General features: G+C 38.5%; 1 protein-coding gene across 1 annotated transcript in view; it reads right to left on the reverse strand.

The window, feature by feature from the left end:
* The window catches only part of TENM3 (teneurin transmembrane protein 3), a 601,855-nt gene that overhangs the window by 145,578 nt on the left and 438,391 nt on the right, over window positions 1-17,886 (reverse strand). The gene's annotated exons all lie outside the window — the stretch shown is intronic.

Below are 17,886 nucleotides of genomic sequence, written 5' to 3' on the forward strand. Positions count from 1 at the left end.
CCTCAAGGGGAAAAAGAGAGAGGACTCTGGGAAGAAAGAGAATAAATGATAGGATTTTAGCTATGAAAAAATAAGAGAGGATAGTTAAGGGAAAGGTTTAATATATAATTCAGCTTTTTCAATATTTTGCTGAAAGTTGATCTTAGAGGACTGGATCTCTGTAACTGCACTGGTTCCTGAGAAACAGGGGGTGACTAATAGGGCCCCTGAGACTGTTAACAGTCAGAAGAAGCCTTGGGGGCACCTCGTCTAATTCCTCCCTTTTTCTCGGGGCAAGAGAACATCGATTTCCAAGAAGATTCCCAGTCAGAAAGCTTTATTTTTAAAAATATTTTATTTATTTATTTGCTAGAGTGAGAGAGAGAGAGAGAGAGCAGGGACAGGGGGAGTGGCAGGCAGAGGGAGAAGCAGGGTCCCCGCTGAGCAGGGAGCCCGATGTGGGACTCGATCCCAGGACCCTGGGATCATGACCTGAGCTGAAGGCAGCCGCTTCACCAACTGAGCCACCCAGGCGTCCCAGAACCCTTTTAAATTAATTGTAATATATCTAACATTTGTCATCTACAAACTTAATGAGCATACTTTTAATACTATCACCCACATTGATGATGAAAATTATCATGTATCAACTCTAGAAATAACACACATGGATGTGAAGCCATCCGTCATTATCGCAGACTATGTTACTAACAGCCAAATAAATGGTCTACTTTATAGACTATAGCTTTCTAGGCTGTCTCATGGTATTCTTGGATTCAACCAATCTGAAGATGTTTAAAATGAAATATTTCTTATATAATTAAAAAAATTCATTCTAAAGCCTCCTAGTTTTCTGTAGGCTTTCCCAGTTAATGTTGAGCAAAAAAGCCTCACTAATTGAGATAATTTTGAGACAACATGCTAGTGAAATTCTATGAAGACATTTTCTTTCCGATTCGAAGACCATTCCAGTGAAAGAAATTACAGCATACATTCCTTTTACCTTTCCAGGCTGATGGAGATCAAAAGAATCCACGATATTCTAGGATTCCACCTCTTCCCCATAGGAAAAAAAAAGGGCATGCCATTGTTTTTAACCAATGTATGTTGGTTTGATACTTAAAAGCCAGCTTGTGGTACACTTGAAAGCAAAATGTGTAATTAAAGAAAATCATATACCACCAAGTAGCAAGTTCAGTGCCATTTTTAGTTCTGTGTTGAGGGAAAAGGTGCCAAATTTTGATCTTGTCTCTGGGGACCATGCTGCTGAAGTTGCTATCACAGCTACTATCATTTCTACCAGCATGCCTGTGTTCTTAGATACTGCCAAATATGGATGGGAAGGAGGGCTGGCGACAGCTGGTGACAGGGTCCAGCAATCTGCCAGAACCTTGGAGTAAATTACAGGGGATGTTGTGAAGCAAACACAGAAGCAAGCACCCTTGCCATCAGAAACCCGAATGCACCTTATCCCACCAGAACCCTGAAGAGTAATACTCTGAGGTTTTGGCAACCTGGAACACAGTTCTTAGCATGCCTGCCATTATTGGCTAAATGCTGTTTAATATTACAAGATCAAGCGAACATTCTCACAAAGACCAAAAAAAAAAAAAAAAATCTGAGATCATATGAGAACCAGAATGTGGTAAGAAAAAATGGACTTAAAAAAATCATCCTGAAAGCGTCTGCAATGCAGTTTTGTGTCCGCCTCCCAAACCCTGTAAGTTCATCATGGAGGCAAGCGAAGGTCTAAAGTTCTCCCTGTCTTATAACTCACCTCACATCCACCATGGTACATTTTCCCCAAAATAATCTTCCTGAGAAAGATTCATTAGGAACATGGTATCAGAAGTTACAGGAAAAGAAAATCAGAATCTGACCTTTTATAGTTAAGAGCACAGTTTCCAGCACAGATTGCCTGTGGAGTCTTGTGGAGCTTTTGTCGATATTAAAAGAGAACTGGGTCCCACTCTCCATTCTGGCTCGAACTAGCTGTGAGACCTTGGCAAGTCACTGGGCTTCTCTGAAGCTTAGATCTCCCGTTTATATAAATATCCAAAGAGCTTGCACAAAATGATCTCTAAGGTCTCTTCCAGATTTAAATTCTTTGGTATGTCAATATGATTTCAAATATAAATATTAGGTTACATCACTGAGTAGAGGCAAAGACACCCGGCATCAATAAGATATCAACATATTAGAATAGCAATGCTTTTGTTCCTTTTTTTAAAATTTGAAAATAAAATAAAATTGCATGGGGTCAAACAACCACTTCATGCATACAATTCCTTCGGTATCTTGGGTTTCGAAAGCAAAATTTCATCATTCTATGTTTCAATTTCAGAAATACATAAATATACATGATGTGTATGTGCAGTGATTAGATTTTACAGAATAAAATAAGAAAAATACTCTTAAATATAGGACGATGGTTTGCTTTGATACATGCTTTCAGAATACAGCCAGGTTTTCAATGTAAAATGAAAGCATCTCATGTAAAGATGCAGTTTGTAACTTGGACCCCTACTGGTCTAAACTGTCATTAGGAATACATAGTTTTCCATAAATTAGCTTTTGTTTTGGATTTCCTGCTGTGTTCATATACATGTTGACGGAGTGTGTGAGGCAATATTTTGGCATTCTAATCCATTGTTATTTGTTATTAGCTTTCAAGTCTAATATTATCCGAACAGTCTATATCTTGCTGGCCCAAACACGGTCATTTTATTTATTTTATTTTTTCCAAGTGTGGTCATTTTAAAATCGATATTTTTTTGGAAAGCTTTCATATTAATATGTACTCAAGCTGTCATTAAGAAGAAGGGGATTATCCTAACTATAGGATATTTTGATATGCAAAGGCACTAATAACACTTGAGGTAGCAAGTTTCTCTGAGTATTGTAAGACAACATACTAAAATCATAGGTTTTATGTAAACTAATAGTTTTGGGGGGGAGAGGGGAAAGGAGACAAGGAGTGGCTGCTGATATTTTATATATCCACGCTGTGTATTTTTCCTTTCTGTTCTTTTTTTGACATTATGGCATTAGTGGGAAGGTAGAATCACTTTGGCTATCGAAATGTCTTGACGGGACAGTGATTCAGTTGTGTGGATTTGCTAGAATATCTGACTCATATTCTTTTGCAAATTAAATGTACATTAAAAATTCCACTTCTAAATTGCATTGCACTTTTTCTTTCTTCACTATGTAGGTTCGTTATCACACGTTGAAGGATGCTGTTGAGGAGAGTTATTCTACCTGTCCGCTGACGGCCAACGCTGAAGCTGACAGGGCTTATGAAAATCAAGCTGCTGTGTCTGTCACCAAGGGAATTAAGTCAGGACTTTGAAAACAGGCTGTTTTCCTAATGTTTCATTAGTTTTCTCTCATGTCCAGGTTCTGTTCTCTGAATGAAAGAAGCATTCCCTCTCCAATCTCATGGAAAGAACTAAGTGTTCACCATTATGATAGGCTGTCCAAAGGGGCCAGTCATTATCAATCAACTTTGAGGTAACAGTTGTCAACATTAAGGAATATGGCAAGAGGACCTATTTCAAGAACATTCGAAATACACAATGAAATTATTTACATGATCTGTGGACGATTCCCCACATGCCAATATACTGACTTGGCTGTTATCACAAAACGTATGTAACATAAGATTCATTAGTGACAGTTATTAGCAGCTTTGCCATGGATCCACTCATTATTCAAAAGCCTGTTGTACTGACTCAGTTTTCATCTGGATTCCTTTCTTCCATAACAGCTTTAAGAGCTACCTCCTCCTTTTATGTGACAAATGTGTATGTATGTTAATAATCTACTTAAACATAAAGCTTTCTTTGGCTTGTTTTGGCTTTTTTAACTTTTATTTATTTTTTTTATTCTTATGTTAATCCCCATACATTACATCATTAGTTTTAGATGAAGTGTTCCATGATTCATTGTTTGTGCATAACACCCAGTGCTCCATGCAGAATGTGCCCTCCTCAATACCCACCACCAGGCTAACCCATCCTCCCACCCCCCTCCCCTCCAGAACCCTGTTTGTTTTTCAGAGTCCATCGTCTCTCATGGTTCGTCTACCCCTCCGATTTCCCCCGCTTCATTCTTCCCCTCCCGCTACCTTCTTCTTCTTTTTTTTTTTTCTTAACATATATTGCATTATTTGTTTCATTGTTTTGGCTTTTTTTAAAAAAAGATTTATTTATTTGAGAGAGAGAGAGAGAGCAGGGGGGAGGGGCAGAGAGAGAATCTCAAGGAGACTCCATGCTGAGCGTGGAGCCCTACATGGGGCTTGATCCCACAACCCTGAGATCATGACCTGAGCCAAAATCAAGAGTTGGACACTCAATTGACTGAGCCACCCAAGTGCCCTGGCTTGTTTCGACTTTTTGAAAAAGCAGTAGAATAGATCTGAAAATTATAAGTCTTTGAAATTTTAAGACACTTTGATCTTCATTATTAAAAGATCCAACTATTAGGGACATGGAGATTTCTAGAGGAAAACTGGTATATTAAAATATGGCAAAATCCATGGTTTGCTCCACATATGAGTGAAACCATATGGTAATTGTCTTTCTCTGCTTGACTTACTTCACTTAGCATAATCCCCTCCAGTTCCATCCATGTCGATGCAAACGGTGGGTATTCATCCTTTCTGATGGCTGAGTCATATTCCACTGTATATATGAATCACATCTTCTTTATCCACTCATCTGTTGAAGGGGCATCTTGGCTGCTCTTGTGGACATTTCTGCTATGAACACTGGGTGTTATATGCAACTAATGAATCCTTGAACACTACATCAAAAACTAATGATGTATTATTATATGTTGGCTAATTGAACAGAAAAAAATAAATTAAAAAAATATGGCAAAATCCAGAAAAACAGCTCCTTCAAAATAGTTCACTTCTCTAAGCGGTTACATTTGAAAGGGAAAACGTGATCTGGGAATGTGTGCATGGTTCTCAGGTGGCAGCTTTAAACAAAATCAATGACTCTTCAGGAATCTAGGTACAACCAGCTCATGCAGTTTGTTGTTCACCATCCGGACATCAACAAAAATGGGGTCACCATGTCCCTTATCAAGTTCTGTTGCATGGACTCCCATGCTTCCCCACTTCTGGTATCTAGTACATGATGGTAACTTTGACAGATCTTATCAGTTTTCCTTGACCTGCTTGCATCATCACGCAGGCGGAAACAGATCCTCCGAAGCCAGTTTTCCAGCTGCCCCCCCATTAATCTGGGCCATCGTGGAGAGCAGGTTTCCTTACTTATGAACTTAACTATTATTAATGGATATTCATGAAGCACTTGTGGACATCTATTTCAAAGCAAGATACAAAGGGAGTTGTCATCTCTGATCCCCAGGATACCTGCTCACACTGCCAACCTGCTTTTGTATTTGGTGGTCTCACGCTCCTCTCCTAGAAATAAGTGGCCCACTTTTCCACTTTAAACATGCATTGCTTCTCTCTCTCTATGTGATTCTTTTCTAAGATCATAAAGAATTTCTCTGAAGTAGTAAAAAGCATCTAAAAATTTCTTGACTCTAAAAATAGAAAATAATGGTAAAATCTGTGACTATTTGAAATGATTGAAATAATACGGGTTAGGTTTTATGTACAAATGCTGTGTAACTCACATGGGCTCACTAACTGCATCATGTAGTTCAGTTCTTAAACTACAAATGTAGTTAATGAAAAGATTAAGGATCTAGAATGAATTAAAAGGCCCAATGAAAGAGACCGATAACATTTTCAGTCTCCTCAGTAATGATTCCTGTACATGTTTAAAAAAAAAAAATGTGCTTATCATCTTTATGATTTAATTTGAACCATCTATGTCTTTTTATTTTATAACTAAATGTATTTTTACATTTATATGTTTATTTTTTTCATGAGATGACTAGCTTAAAAATTTAAATACATTTTAAAAGAAAATTTTATAGCACTACTTTAAAGGAAAACATCAACATTTCTTGATACAAACAGAAGGCAACAGTAAGAATAAATGGAGTAAACTATAAGCAACATTATTAAAATCTATATAGAAATGATAGCCAGCAGAAGTGTTCTTTATTTGTGAAAGAGATGGGTCATGACATGCAAACATCTACTGAGACCTTCATTGTGACATAATCAGATACCATGGGGTAAGAAGACAAAAGGGAGTACATTCCTCATTTTGTCCTTCAGTCTTATTTATTCTATTGTCCATGTACCACCCTTAAATTCTGAATTCCTTATGAGAAACAGTGCCCTTGATATAGTGGGGGAAAGTCCCAGGTTCAAGATAAAAAGACCTGGATTATGGTCCCGGTTTAAATACATTCAGACTTTAACACAGGATAAGCCACTGATTCTCTGGGCCTAAGACTTTTCTTTCTAAAAAGTGTGGATAATAATATTTGATTTACTAGATTGTTATAAGGAATAATAATAGCAGCTAACACTAATTGAGCACTTCCATTTTATCAGGCACATTAATTATTTTATTAAAGATTTCCAAGAGCTGTACTATTACTAATCCTGTCTACACTGATGAGGAAACTCCAGTTTATGGAGGGTTAAGTACCTTGCTCAAGATTACACAGCTAGTAAGTAACAGAGGTGGGATATAAAACTCAAATCTTGGGGCACCTGGGTGGCTCAGTCATTAAGTGTCTGTCTTCAGCTCAGGTCATGATCCCAGAATCCTGGGATTGAGCCCCACATCGGGCTCCCTGCTCAGCAGGAATCCTGCTTCTCCCTCTCCCACTCCCCCTACTTGTGTTCCCTCTCTTGCTATGTCTCTCTCTGTCAAATAAATAAATAAAATAAAACAGAAACACTCAAATCTTACTGCTTTGAGGTTCTGCACTTATAAACAGTATTCTAAAAATATGTTGTAATGGGATATATAAATTGGACATTATATTTTTCCATATAAGATTGTGAGATCATCGTGGTAAAGACTATGTCTTCCCTTTGTGAATTCAGTGTTTAGGAGGGAAATTCAGTAATTGCTAAACTTAATGGAATTAAATTGACTGTGATATTGGTCATAATTACAAGGAAATGCCTATGAAAAAACAAATTAAAATATGCAAAATGCAAAACTACCTGCATCATTTTTTTCTCAGAATGAAGCTCCCCCTCCCCTCCTTGGGGTACTTGGGAGGCTCAGTTGGTTAAGGGACGGACTTTTGGTTTTGGCTCAGGTCATGATCTCATGGGTCCTGGGACTGAGCCTGGCCTGGGGCTCCATGCTCAGTGGGGGGTCTGCTTGAAGGTTATTTTCTCTCTACCCCTTCCCCTATTGGTGCACATGGGTATGCTCTCTCTCAAATAAATAAATAATCTTTTTTAAAAAAGATTTTATTTATTTATTTGAGAGAGAGAGAGAATGAGCAGTGGGGAGGGGCAGAGGCAGAGGGAGAAGCAGACTCCTCATGGAGCAGGGAGCCCGATGGGGGGCTCAATCCCAGGACCCTGGAATGATGACCTGAGCCGACAGCAGATGCTTAAACGACTGAGCCACCCAGGGGCCCCAATAATAAATCTTTTAAAAAAAAAGAATGAAGGGCCCCATATTCTAGAATCAAATGCGGTGATCTTCAAGGTAGCCTTGGATGTCCTTCTACAGCCCTGGCAAATGTACGGTAATATGTGGAAGGCTTTCTCTTCTCTAGGGGCACAAGAAGGCCTATGAAAAGTGATGAAGCGGACAAAAAACTCACTAGTGAAGGCAGAAAGGGAAAGATCAGTCTGTAGGTCAAGTATTAGGGAGAAATGACAATTCCAGGATGGGAGCCAGCCAATGTCATGGCAGCCCTGCTGATGAAGACCGCCACCAGGAACGGAGCACTAGTTCTGTCTCTAGAAACCTGAATAAGTCCCCAGTGAGGACATTCAACAGGTGAAGGAAAGACTGGAAGTTCTTATCTTTAAAAACACTGAATATTATCTCAAAAACCATCTTGGTATTATACAGAAGTGGGCCTAGATAAAACTATTAATTGTTCTTTGATTCCGTTTGGTATGTGCTTAAAATGCACAATGGAAGGGTCTCAAAGTAATGCATTTTAGGTGCAACTCAGTAATGGAAATTGGACATGCTGAGCTCTTTGGTTATCAAATGCAGAGCAACGTGATTTTCTTTTCCCAGCAACGTCTGAAATACAAGAAGCATATATTTCTTAAATTTCTGCAGAACAGATTAATAGAGTATTCAGGAATGTTTATTAACAACTCAGATACTGTTTCTTTTAACAGTTTTAAAACGATCTTCTGGGCATACTTGATAAACAAAACTCTTAAAGTATGTATGTTTGTTATCTACAATTAAGGGAAGGGGACAATTAGAAAGACCATAATAAATCAGAACAGACCATAAATTTCTGTGACAATTTTAAATCCAGTTGCTCCAACTTTCCAAAGTAACATTTCCTTCCCCTTCTAGGTATTAACTACAAGATAGGTTCCTCGCTATACTAACTCAACAAAGAAAACAAATGAATATCATCACTTTTTTTCCCCTTCAGACACATCGAGATTTTCTTTATTATGTCACAATATATTGGTTTTAATACTCCTGAGAATTGATTTTTTGGGGGCCACATTTAGGTTTATGTGGTCAAACTTAAAATTTGTCCTAACGTCAGCATTTGTCCAAACACATAATCCTACTTAATTCAGGCTTTAGCAGGAAAACCTTTTTCTAATGCTCAAACTCAGTAAGTTCTGCTTTTTATGCAGTCTCTAGTCTCCTACATTTCTCCTTTTTAAATAGCCCTCAGGATGACAATTAAATGCTCACTGTTTGCATGCCCTGAAATACAATCTCCAAGAGAGCAAGGGCTGTGTTATCTTGTTCACTGCTGTATCTCTCACAGTGTCTCAATAAATAAACATTGAATGAATGATGGATAGATGAATGGACGGTCACTTCCTTCTCTAGAGTGACATTACAAAGCACTAACAAAGGAACAGTGGAACCTCAATTTTAAGGAAGAAAGACGAGGTGTGAGGCATCAGTAGATATTCTAAGGGTATGCAGAAACAATAAAAGAGTGGATACATATTTGAGTTTTATTTTACCTGTTATACTAGGATGAGACCTTTGTTTGAATATAGATTCAATAGAACTTAAAGGTTTTATGATGAATTCCTTCCTAAAACTCCTAGCCATCTATCAAGTTTATAAAAAATCGTATATGTGCCAGTTACTTTTCCTTTCACTCCTCTGTATGTAGATATTTCTCTCCGAACACACCGCTCTCAGTACCACTAATGTAAAAGCAAATGGCATATTCAACACCAATTAAATATTTATGCAATGCAGCGCTGAAATGGTAAATATTGTATTATGCTTTCCACTTGTCATTAGGCAGGAGATGTTGCTACATTCCATAAAAATGATAGCCTAAAACCAAGAAAACAGCACCGTATTTCACAGAGAAGATATTTATCTCTGGCAGAAACTGGAGTTTGAAGGTATCTCTTATTATTGGCGTTGTCCTTGGGTGTTTTTCAAGTCAGGGAGATCTTTATATTTGAATGGTAAAAACAGTCTGTGTAAATAGAGTATTTCTCATATATTATTTACTTTAGCTGACCCCGTATCAAGCTAAGAGTAAAATAAGTTATTTTGGGGGAGGAGAGGAGGAGCTTATTTCCAACATTTGTATTAATTTCTTGAAATTGGTGGTGATTTCTCTTTTATGGATAGTAATAAACAATACGAGGATAAACTCGAAACTGAACATTTGTATGTTGTGCTAATAAAAGGCAACAAAAAATTATGTCCAAAAGTTGAGTGTGCAGTATACAACATTTTTCTCACTTTAGGTTCAATTCAGAAGTCACTGATGAATTATACAGGTTTGTTATAAAGGAACTAAATTCTAAGTGGCCTCTCAACCTTTACTAGGTTTCTTTATGATATGCCAGACATAGAAAACTAATATTTTCTATAAATTAATATTTTCTATAATTAATTAAACTAATATTTTCTATAAATTTCTATAGTTTATACTGAAAGTCAGGATAGAGTGCAAATATGACAAGAGCTAAACTTTCTGTGGATGCTGGAGGGATATATATGTGTTGTGTGTATATATATATATATACATACAACACATATATACACACACAAACACACATACACACACACATATATATGAAAACACAATTTCACTCATACAAAGTGCTGTCCTCAATAAGGAAAAAAATAATACAACTATCTAGAATGGGTTCTTAGTAGATTTTTTTCTTTTTCGAATTTACAGACTCACTTCAGAGTGCTGTGGTAGTATGCTTTATCGTATTACTATTTTCCTCCTCTTCTAGAGGTAAACCGTTCCATTCTAATCCTGCATTCCACGCTGAATCAGGCTTAAATATGTCCTAATTTCATGTGGCCAAGGATAAAATAAAATATTGATATATTGATTTAAAATTTTTAGTTTATACGTTTCAATCCTCTAAAATATAGGCAACATATTTTTTCTCCAATGTGATGAAATCACATTAGTATTATTAAAAAGCTAGCATTCCATCTCAGGCAAAATGCATTTCCTGAATGTAATGCAACCAGGAGTTAGGGGAAGAAGCCATAGTGAAAAATGGTATATAATTCATTGCTTGGCTGTGTTCTATCACCTAATAAAACAGCACTTTTATTACGAAGACATGTCAAAAAAGAAAAAAGAATGTCCCAACACATTTTATTTTGCCATATATATTTAAATGGTTGATTTTTCATGAAGCATAAAAGGCTGGCGTGTTTTCCCTCTGACCCCGAGTTGCATGTATATAGCTAGGACCATAATCAATTTCAAGGTACACAGAGAGGTAAAAGTGTTCATAAAATGCAAATCGACACAGAAGTAGGACAGATAACTGCCATGGAATCATAACTGCAATGAACCTAAATTCGACAGGTTATGTTTTGCTAGATCTAGGGAATGCTTATGTTGTTAAACAGCCTTTTTAGCAGACATGTGACAACATCTATTTTAGGAATCGGTTGGTAGCAGCTGTTCAGAGGAAATAAATAACTAACATGTATTTTTTAACCGAAAAGGAATACTGAAAATGCAAGTAGTTCTTTGCTTAGCAGCAAATGTCAGGAGTCCAGAAGAAAAACAATGCTGAGTTATTTCTTGTTATTAGGAAATGGGCTGACAAACCAGTCCCTTAAAAGTTATTTGTGGGGGGGTTAGGGGGGACAGACTATGGAGCATTTGGAGGGAAATGGGAAGTGACTGTTAATAGAACAGGGTACCCTTTTTGGAGGTGATGGCAATGTTCTAAAATTGAGTGTGGTAACGGCTGCAAACTGCAAATACTGAATCGTATACTTTCAATGGGTAAGTTGTGTGATATGTGAATTATATCTCAATAAAGCTGTTATATTTAAAAAAAAAAAACAACAACTGTCGTCCAAGGAATTATTTGTTGGGATAAACTGGGCCAAAAATTGAGAAAATATGTTAGCAAAATATAATTTGTTAAGATTTTTGTTTTCTCTCATCTTCCTGAAATTTAAAGAACATGTGCAAATACTTCTGATGCTATTCTACCTGGGAAATTATTTGAATTTTCACCCTCTGCCTAAAAGTATACGGAAATGTTAATGAGGCTAAATGTCCCTCATGGTGTCACTGGAAGTTTGACTTGATTTTGTTGTAGTTTTAAATGGTGTTAACATCATTATTCCAACATTTATTTTGACTTAATAATGTTTCAATAATGTTTATGATTTATGATGAGATTTCTGGGCATTTTCTGTGTGTGCAACATCAAAATTTCAGGTTAGCTCCCACCCAGGAAAAAGAGTGTTCTGTGAGTAAAGAATAATCAAGGTTCTTACTCATTCCGTAACTGTGCACAGAAGCAAAAGTAACCAACAGATCATCCCTTTTTTATCCATTCTTTGGTGAGCAACTGCTGGATATCTGCCCATCTTTATAATTTTCTAATTTTACAACAGAAAAAAAGAAGAACGAGTAAATTCAGGCCCAGAAAAAGTGGCAGGTATTTTTTTGATAGGTCTGTATCACTAAGTATTATCATTGAGCTTCACTTTTGTGTTCAGTAGAACTTTCATTGTGTAAAGATACACCAACTTAAAGAGTAATGCATTAAAGGAGGATTTTAATTGGGAGTTCATTCATCTAAAGAAAATCATAATGGGGCTCTGCCGAAAAGAAGTCTGCCATGTGTACATGCTTAGAACACTTGATTTTTAAAATTGGGGTGTGATCACTCATGGCCCATCTATTCTATTATGTATCAGCTGTACCTTCTCAATTCTGCTCACTCTTCTATCCCAACAGGGCTTCATGATCTCCTACCTAGGCTAGTCTTCTAACAGCTGGTCTATACTTATGCTGTCAAAATGGTAGCCATTAGCCACACGTGGCTGCTTGAGTTTCAGCTAATCAACAATAAAATTTAGACTCCTGTTCTTTAGTTCACTAGCCATATCTCAAGTGCTCAACAGTCAATGTGCTTGTGGCTACTGAATTGGACAGGGCAGAAACAGAATGTTTCCATCATCAAACAGAACAGTTGACAGTGCTGGCCTATGGCCTTGCTACTAAAAGTGTGGTCTATGGACCACAGCAGCATCACCTGAGAGCCCGTTTGAAATACAGACCCTTCGGGGCACCTGGGTGGCTCAGTCGGTTAAGTGTCCGATTCTTGATTTCGGCTCAGGTCATGATCTCAGGGTTGTGAGATCGAGCCCTGTGTTGAGGCCCGGGCTGGAGGCTGCTTAGGATTCTTTCCCTCTCCTTCTGCTCCCCCCCTTTAAAAAAACACATACTCTTTTGTTCTGCTGAGTCATGATATGCATTTTAAAAAGATCCCCAGGTGATTCCTAGGCAGACTGAAGTTTATGAAGCCCAAGTCTGTCTTCAAATTACGTGTTCTGGAATACCACTAAAGTAATCTTATGTAAAGAAGAACAACAACAGAAATGATTATTTTTCATTGCTATGCTTTAATATCTTCAATTTCTTCCCTATTTTCAGTTCTTTACAAACCTCAGGGGAGGTGGTATAGTAGAGCGGGGTCCTCAACACTTTCCCATCCAGCTTCCATCATTGACTGTGTGACTCCAGGTGAGGTGCCTCCCTAAGTGACAGATTCTTCTTGTTAAATGGATGATAGGTGCTTCTTATTAAATTCATTGTGTTGTGAAAATTAAATAAGGCAATTCCCATGCAGCTTCAAACACCATGTCTGGCCCACTGTGAGCACTCCACGCGCACCGCTGTGGGTACTTCACGTTTCTTCCTTTCCCTGCTTCTGATGACCTCTCTTCAAGGTGATCTCCTGCTGACCATTTTGTTGTCCAACCTAGTGAACTGAACTCTTCTTCATCTTTCAGGCATCACCTGCCAGATCAAGTCTTTCCCCAACATCTTTAGTCAGAGATTGGTATTTTCCTTCCTTTCTCTTCTAGTTTTTGTTCATAAGGTTCAAGTTGCTATGAAATTATGTACTCTTAAAAGTGTGTTTGTGTATGTCGCTTGACCATGAGCTTCTGGAAAAAAGCTAATTTGAACCTCTAACATCTATCAGAGTGCCCAGAAAAATGTTGACCTAAAAATAATTGTGGAAAAACCATAAAAGTACCAGAAGAAAATTTACGTGAATTTTAAAAAACACTCTTTAGAGTGAATAAAGACTTTATAAGGTATAACATGACAATCAGAAATCATAGAGAGGGGCTTCTGGGTGGTTCAGTCAGTTAAGTGTCCTACTCTTGATTTTGGCTAAGGTCATGATCTTGGGGTCGTGAGATTGAGCCCCATGTTGGGCTCTGCACTGAGGGCAGAACCTGCTTGAGATTCTCTTTCTCCCTCTGTCCCTCCCCTTCTCCCCGCTGGCTTGTGCACTCACATGCTCTCTCTCTCTCAAAAAAAGAAGAAATTATAGGGAAAAACTGATAAATTTAATCACCTAAAAAATTCTATATGGTATATGGCAAAACAATTATGAGCAAAATTAATAAAAATTGGAAAATATATAGCACATATGATAAATGACTAATACCCTAAATAAACACTTGCAAATCAAAGGGAAAAAAAGGGAGAAAAACCCCAGTAGAAAAATGGGGGAAACTAGGCCATTCACACACACACACACACACACACACAGAACTAGAAATGGTCAATATGTCTATGAAAAGATACTCAGTAATAAATGAAAACAACAATAAATGTTTTAGCCTGAGACTGTCAAGGGCCAAAAATATTGATAATAAGTAGCATTTGTAGTTGTGCAAAAAGGGTAATTTGGCCATGGTTTTGCAAAATGTAAAACATACCCACTATTTTGGTACACCCTTTCAAAGAATTTATTCTGATAAAAAATATTCTGGGGGTGCCTGGGTGGCTCAATAAGTTGAGGTGTGACTCCTGATTTCAGCTAAGGTCATGGTCTCAGGATCCTGAGATCAGCCCCCTGTGGGGTTCTGTGCTCAGCGGGGAGTCTGCTTGGGATTCTCTCTCTCCCTCTGCCCCTTCCCCCACTTGCATATGCACTCACTCTCTCTCCAAAATAAATAAATAAATCTTTTAAAAATATTTGATCAGGGCTCCTGGGTGGCTCAGTCGTTGGGCATCTGCCTTCGGCTCAGGTCATGATCCCAGGGTCCTGGGATCGAGCCCCGCATCGGGCTCCCTGCTCAGAGGGGAGTCTGCTTCTCCCTCTCCCACTCCCCCTGCTTGTGTTTCCTCTCTCACTGTCTCTCTGTCAAATAAATAAATAAAATCTTTAAAAAAAATAAAAAATTTTGATCAACTCAACACACACACACACACACACGCATAAAAAAATAGTCACTGCATTTTTGGGAACTGGTTAAACATAGCCACTAAATAAGATCATACACATATGATATTTAATAAGTGATAAGTGAGAAAGCCTGGTACCCATATGCATGGACAAATATCTGGAAGGGTATACACCAAGAAGTTAACAAGTGGTTAGCTATGCAAAAAGTTCACAGCGACCTATGGGAATGTATTTTCACTTTCTTTTTTACTCTTTCCTTATTCTCTGAAATTTTGATACAAATAGGAAAAACAAACAACAAAGCCTGTTCTCCTCCCCCACTCTCTCCCTTTCAGAAGTTATTCACCTTTACTCTGCTGAGATAACTTTATCTTAGAGAAGAGAAATGCTAATATTACATTCTCCTAACTTCTCACGACCTTCCTGGAAGGTGACAAAGAACAGAAGTTATTCCTCAAGCTTTTTATTTTCTTTCTTTCTTAAGGCTTTGGCTTTATATTGACAGTCAATATGAGAAAAGGGACCTCTAAGGGAATGGGGAAAAAAAGTGTAAGGATGGCTGCCCTTTCGTTAAAGGTTGTGAAGTCAATCTGATGAGGAAATCGGTCTCCCCATTGATTCTGGGGTTTATCAGACTGATCTAAGCTGGACAGGCAAGGGTCCCTTGTCTCTATCTCTGCTGTACACCACATTCAATAGAAAAGGACAACCTTCCCTGACGAGAAGTGCCCTGTTCTTGTTTTCAAGGGTAGAGGCAGTCTCTTCGGCCTGAAAAAATGTATCGTGTTAACTGATGAACAAATCCTTTACCTGATTTTAACTACAACGAAAAAATCATTGCATTAGTGTGTTAGTCATTTAAGTACAGGAAGACCAGTAAAAATGGTAAGTATATTTGGACTTAATTAAAGCAATGGAAATCTGAGATAATTCTTTGATGATAAAAGTAATTTTTGCCAGAGAACAGTTGGATTGCATCACCTTAAGTTCTAGCACAAGAACCAGATCATAACAAATGTTTGACAAATACCTGTTGAACTGAGTACATTAACTATATAATTTGTGTATTTCCATGTGGGGCGAGATAAAATCAGAGGGACAAGTTGATGACAGTGGAATAAAGTATAATGTGCTTATTACGAAACAGGAAAACAAGCAGCTTGAAGAAAAGGAACATTCTGAGTTTTTACTTAGAAGTCTGATACTTAATTATATTCACTAAGGGGCCCTTGAAAGGAGGACAAGTCTCACAAATAACAGGGAGCTAATCTCATATTAAAATGTTATTTTTCCGGGGCGCCTGGGTGGCTCAGTCGTTAAGCGTCTGCCTTCGGCTCAGGTCATGATCCCAGGGTCCTGGGATCGAGCCCCACATCGGGCTCCCTGCTCGGCAGGAAGCCTGTTTCTCCCTCTCCCACTCCCCCGTTTGTGTTCCCTCTCTTGCTGTCTCTCTCTCTTTCTGTCAGATAAATAAATAAAATCTTCTTTAAAAAATGCTATTTTTTCTGCTAGTACCCACTGTAAATAAAACTACATGTTATCAGAACTGATATTCCAAATATTGCACATCTGGTAGGGTGACCAGAAAGGACGCCTAACAACCGAGCAAAAACACAGACCCTGACTTCCAGCCCCACACAGTTCTCGATCTGTCTGGCATGTACCATGGTAAAAAATATCCCCAACAAATATGTATGCTTATTTTATTACATCCCATTTATGCCTGGTGCACTTCAGAACCTTTTAAAATTCTTTAACACCACACCACTGACAGATACAGGTAATTTATACAACTAACTAGAAGAGATTCTCTTAATGGCTAGGTATTTTCTAGCTGAATACTAGAACTCTGTCTCTGGATACCGATTTTTTGTTGTGATATTCCTCATCTACCTTGAGTTATGAAAGAGCGTAGTGCTGGTTCATGAGTGTGGGATCTTGGCCAAGCGACAACAACCCTGGTGGTACCTGGCTGGAGCATTTTTACGAGGAGGGAGTTAACTCAGATTGAAAAATGGCAAGAAGGTCTCGTCTCTGACGGACAGTGGCTCTGTGAGATGGTGTATGAAGCGCAGTGATGGGGATAATGAGGCTGTCTCCAGATTCAGTGGGAAGGAGTGCCCTGATTCATTAGTGATATCTGCCATGGCCAAAGAACTGGAAGTTACAGTATACAACACGCCCCAGAGTTGCCATCCCTGACTCAATTATCTCTAAAATTCCCTTATGCTTTACAATTCTGTATTGCTCTTAAATGTTGTGATTCAAAATGGTTATTTCACTTCCCCAAATACATCATTTATAAGGAGTATGGTAGCGAATGACAGAAACAGGTTCACGGCAAAAGCATCATACTGTTCTATATACGGCTCCGTAATACTTGTATTCGGTTCTAGAATTTCACGGGCATCACAAATCGCGTTATAAACTTGAGGACACATCACTGGCTATGGCTCTTGTTGGGTAAACCATATCGCTGGTGATGAATCTCGGTGGACCCCATTAGCATTTCGATGTGGAATGCCTTTTCCACACTCACAAACAGATCAGAATCTGATGTGGTCGTTTCTGGCATTTACAAAAGCCATTTCCAATAGTCCAGATGCTCATACATGTTATTAAACAGTTAAAGAAAAGCACTATTTACAACTATGGGGGGTTACTATGGAATGAAGACCATGATCAGTACGACATCAGAAAAGATGAAAAGTCCACATCTGTGAATGAGTATGTGAGCCACTCATTGTTTTATGGATGCACCGTTCTCTGGAGAGTGCTGAGTGCAAGAGGATGATGATGTGAGTGCAAGCTGCTCTGAGTGCAAGACGACGGTGCTGAGTGATGAGTTTTACACTTAGATGGCTGAGTTCGCTGGAAGGTGTGCAAGGTGGCACAGTGGTGGAGAGCTCCCCATTGAATACGCATCGAAGGGGACTCCTGCGCCGTGTCCCTTCCTGCAAGTGCACGAATGACTGTGTGTACAGGAGATGTCATCCCCTGCGTCGTGTCCCTTCCTGCAGGTGCACGAATGACTGTACGTACATGAGATGTCATCCCCTGCGCCGTGTCCCTTCCTGCAGGTGCACGAATGACTGTGCGTACAG

This window comes from Mirounga angustirostris, unplaced genomic scaffold, assembly GCF_029215605.1.
Source record: "Mirounga angustirostris isolate CCGP_5_RB_7025 unplaced genomic scaffold, mMirAng1.0.hap1 SCAF_2, whole genome shotgun sequence".
Taxonomy (NCBI): Eukaryota; Metazoa; Chordata; class Mammalia; order Carnivora; family Phocidae; genus Mirounga; species Mirounga angustirostris.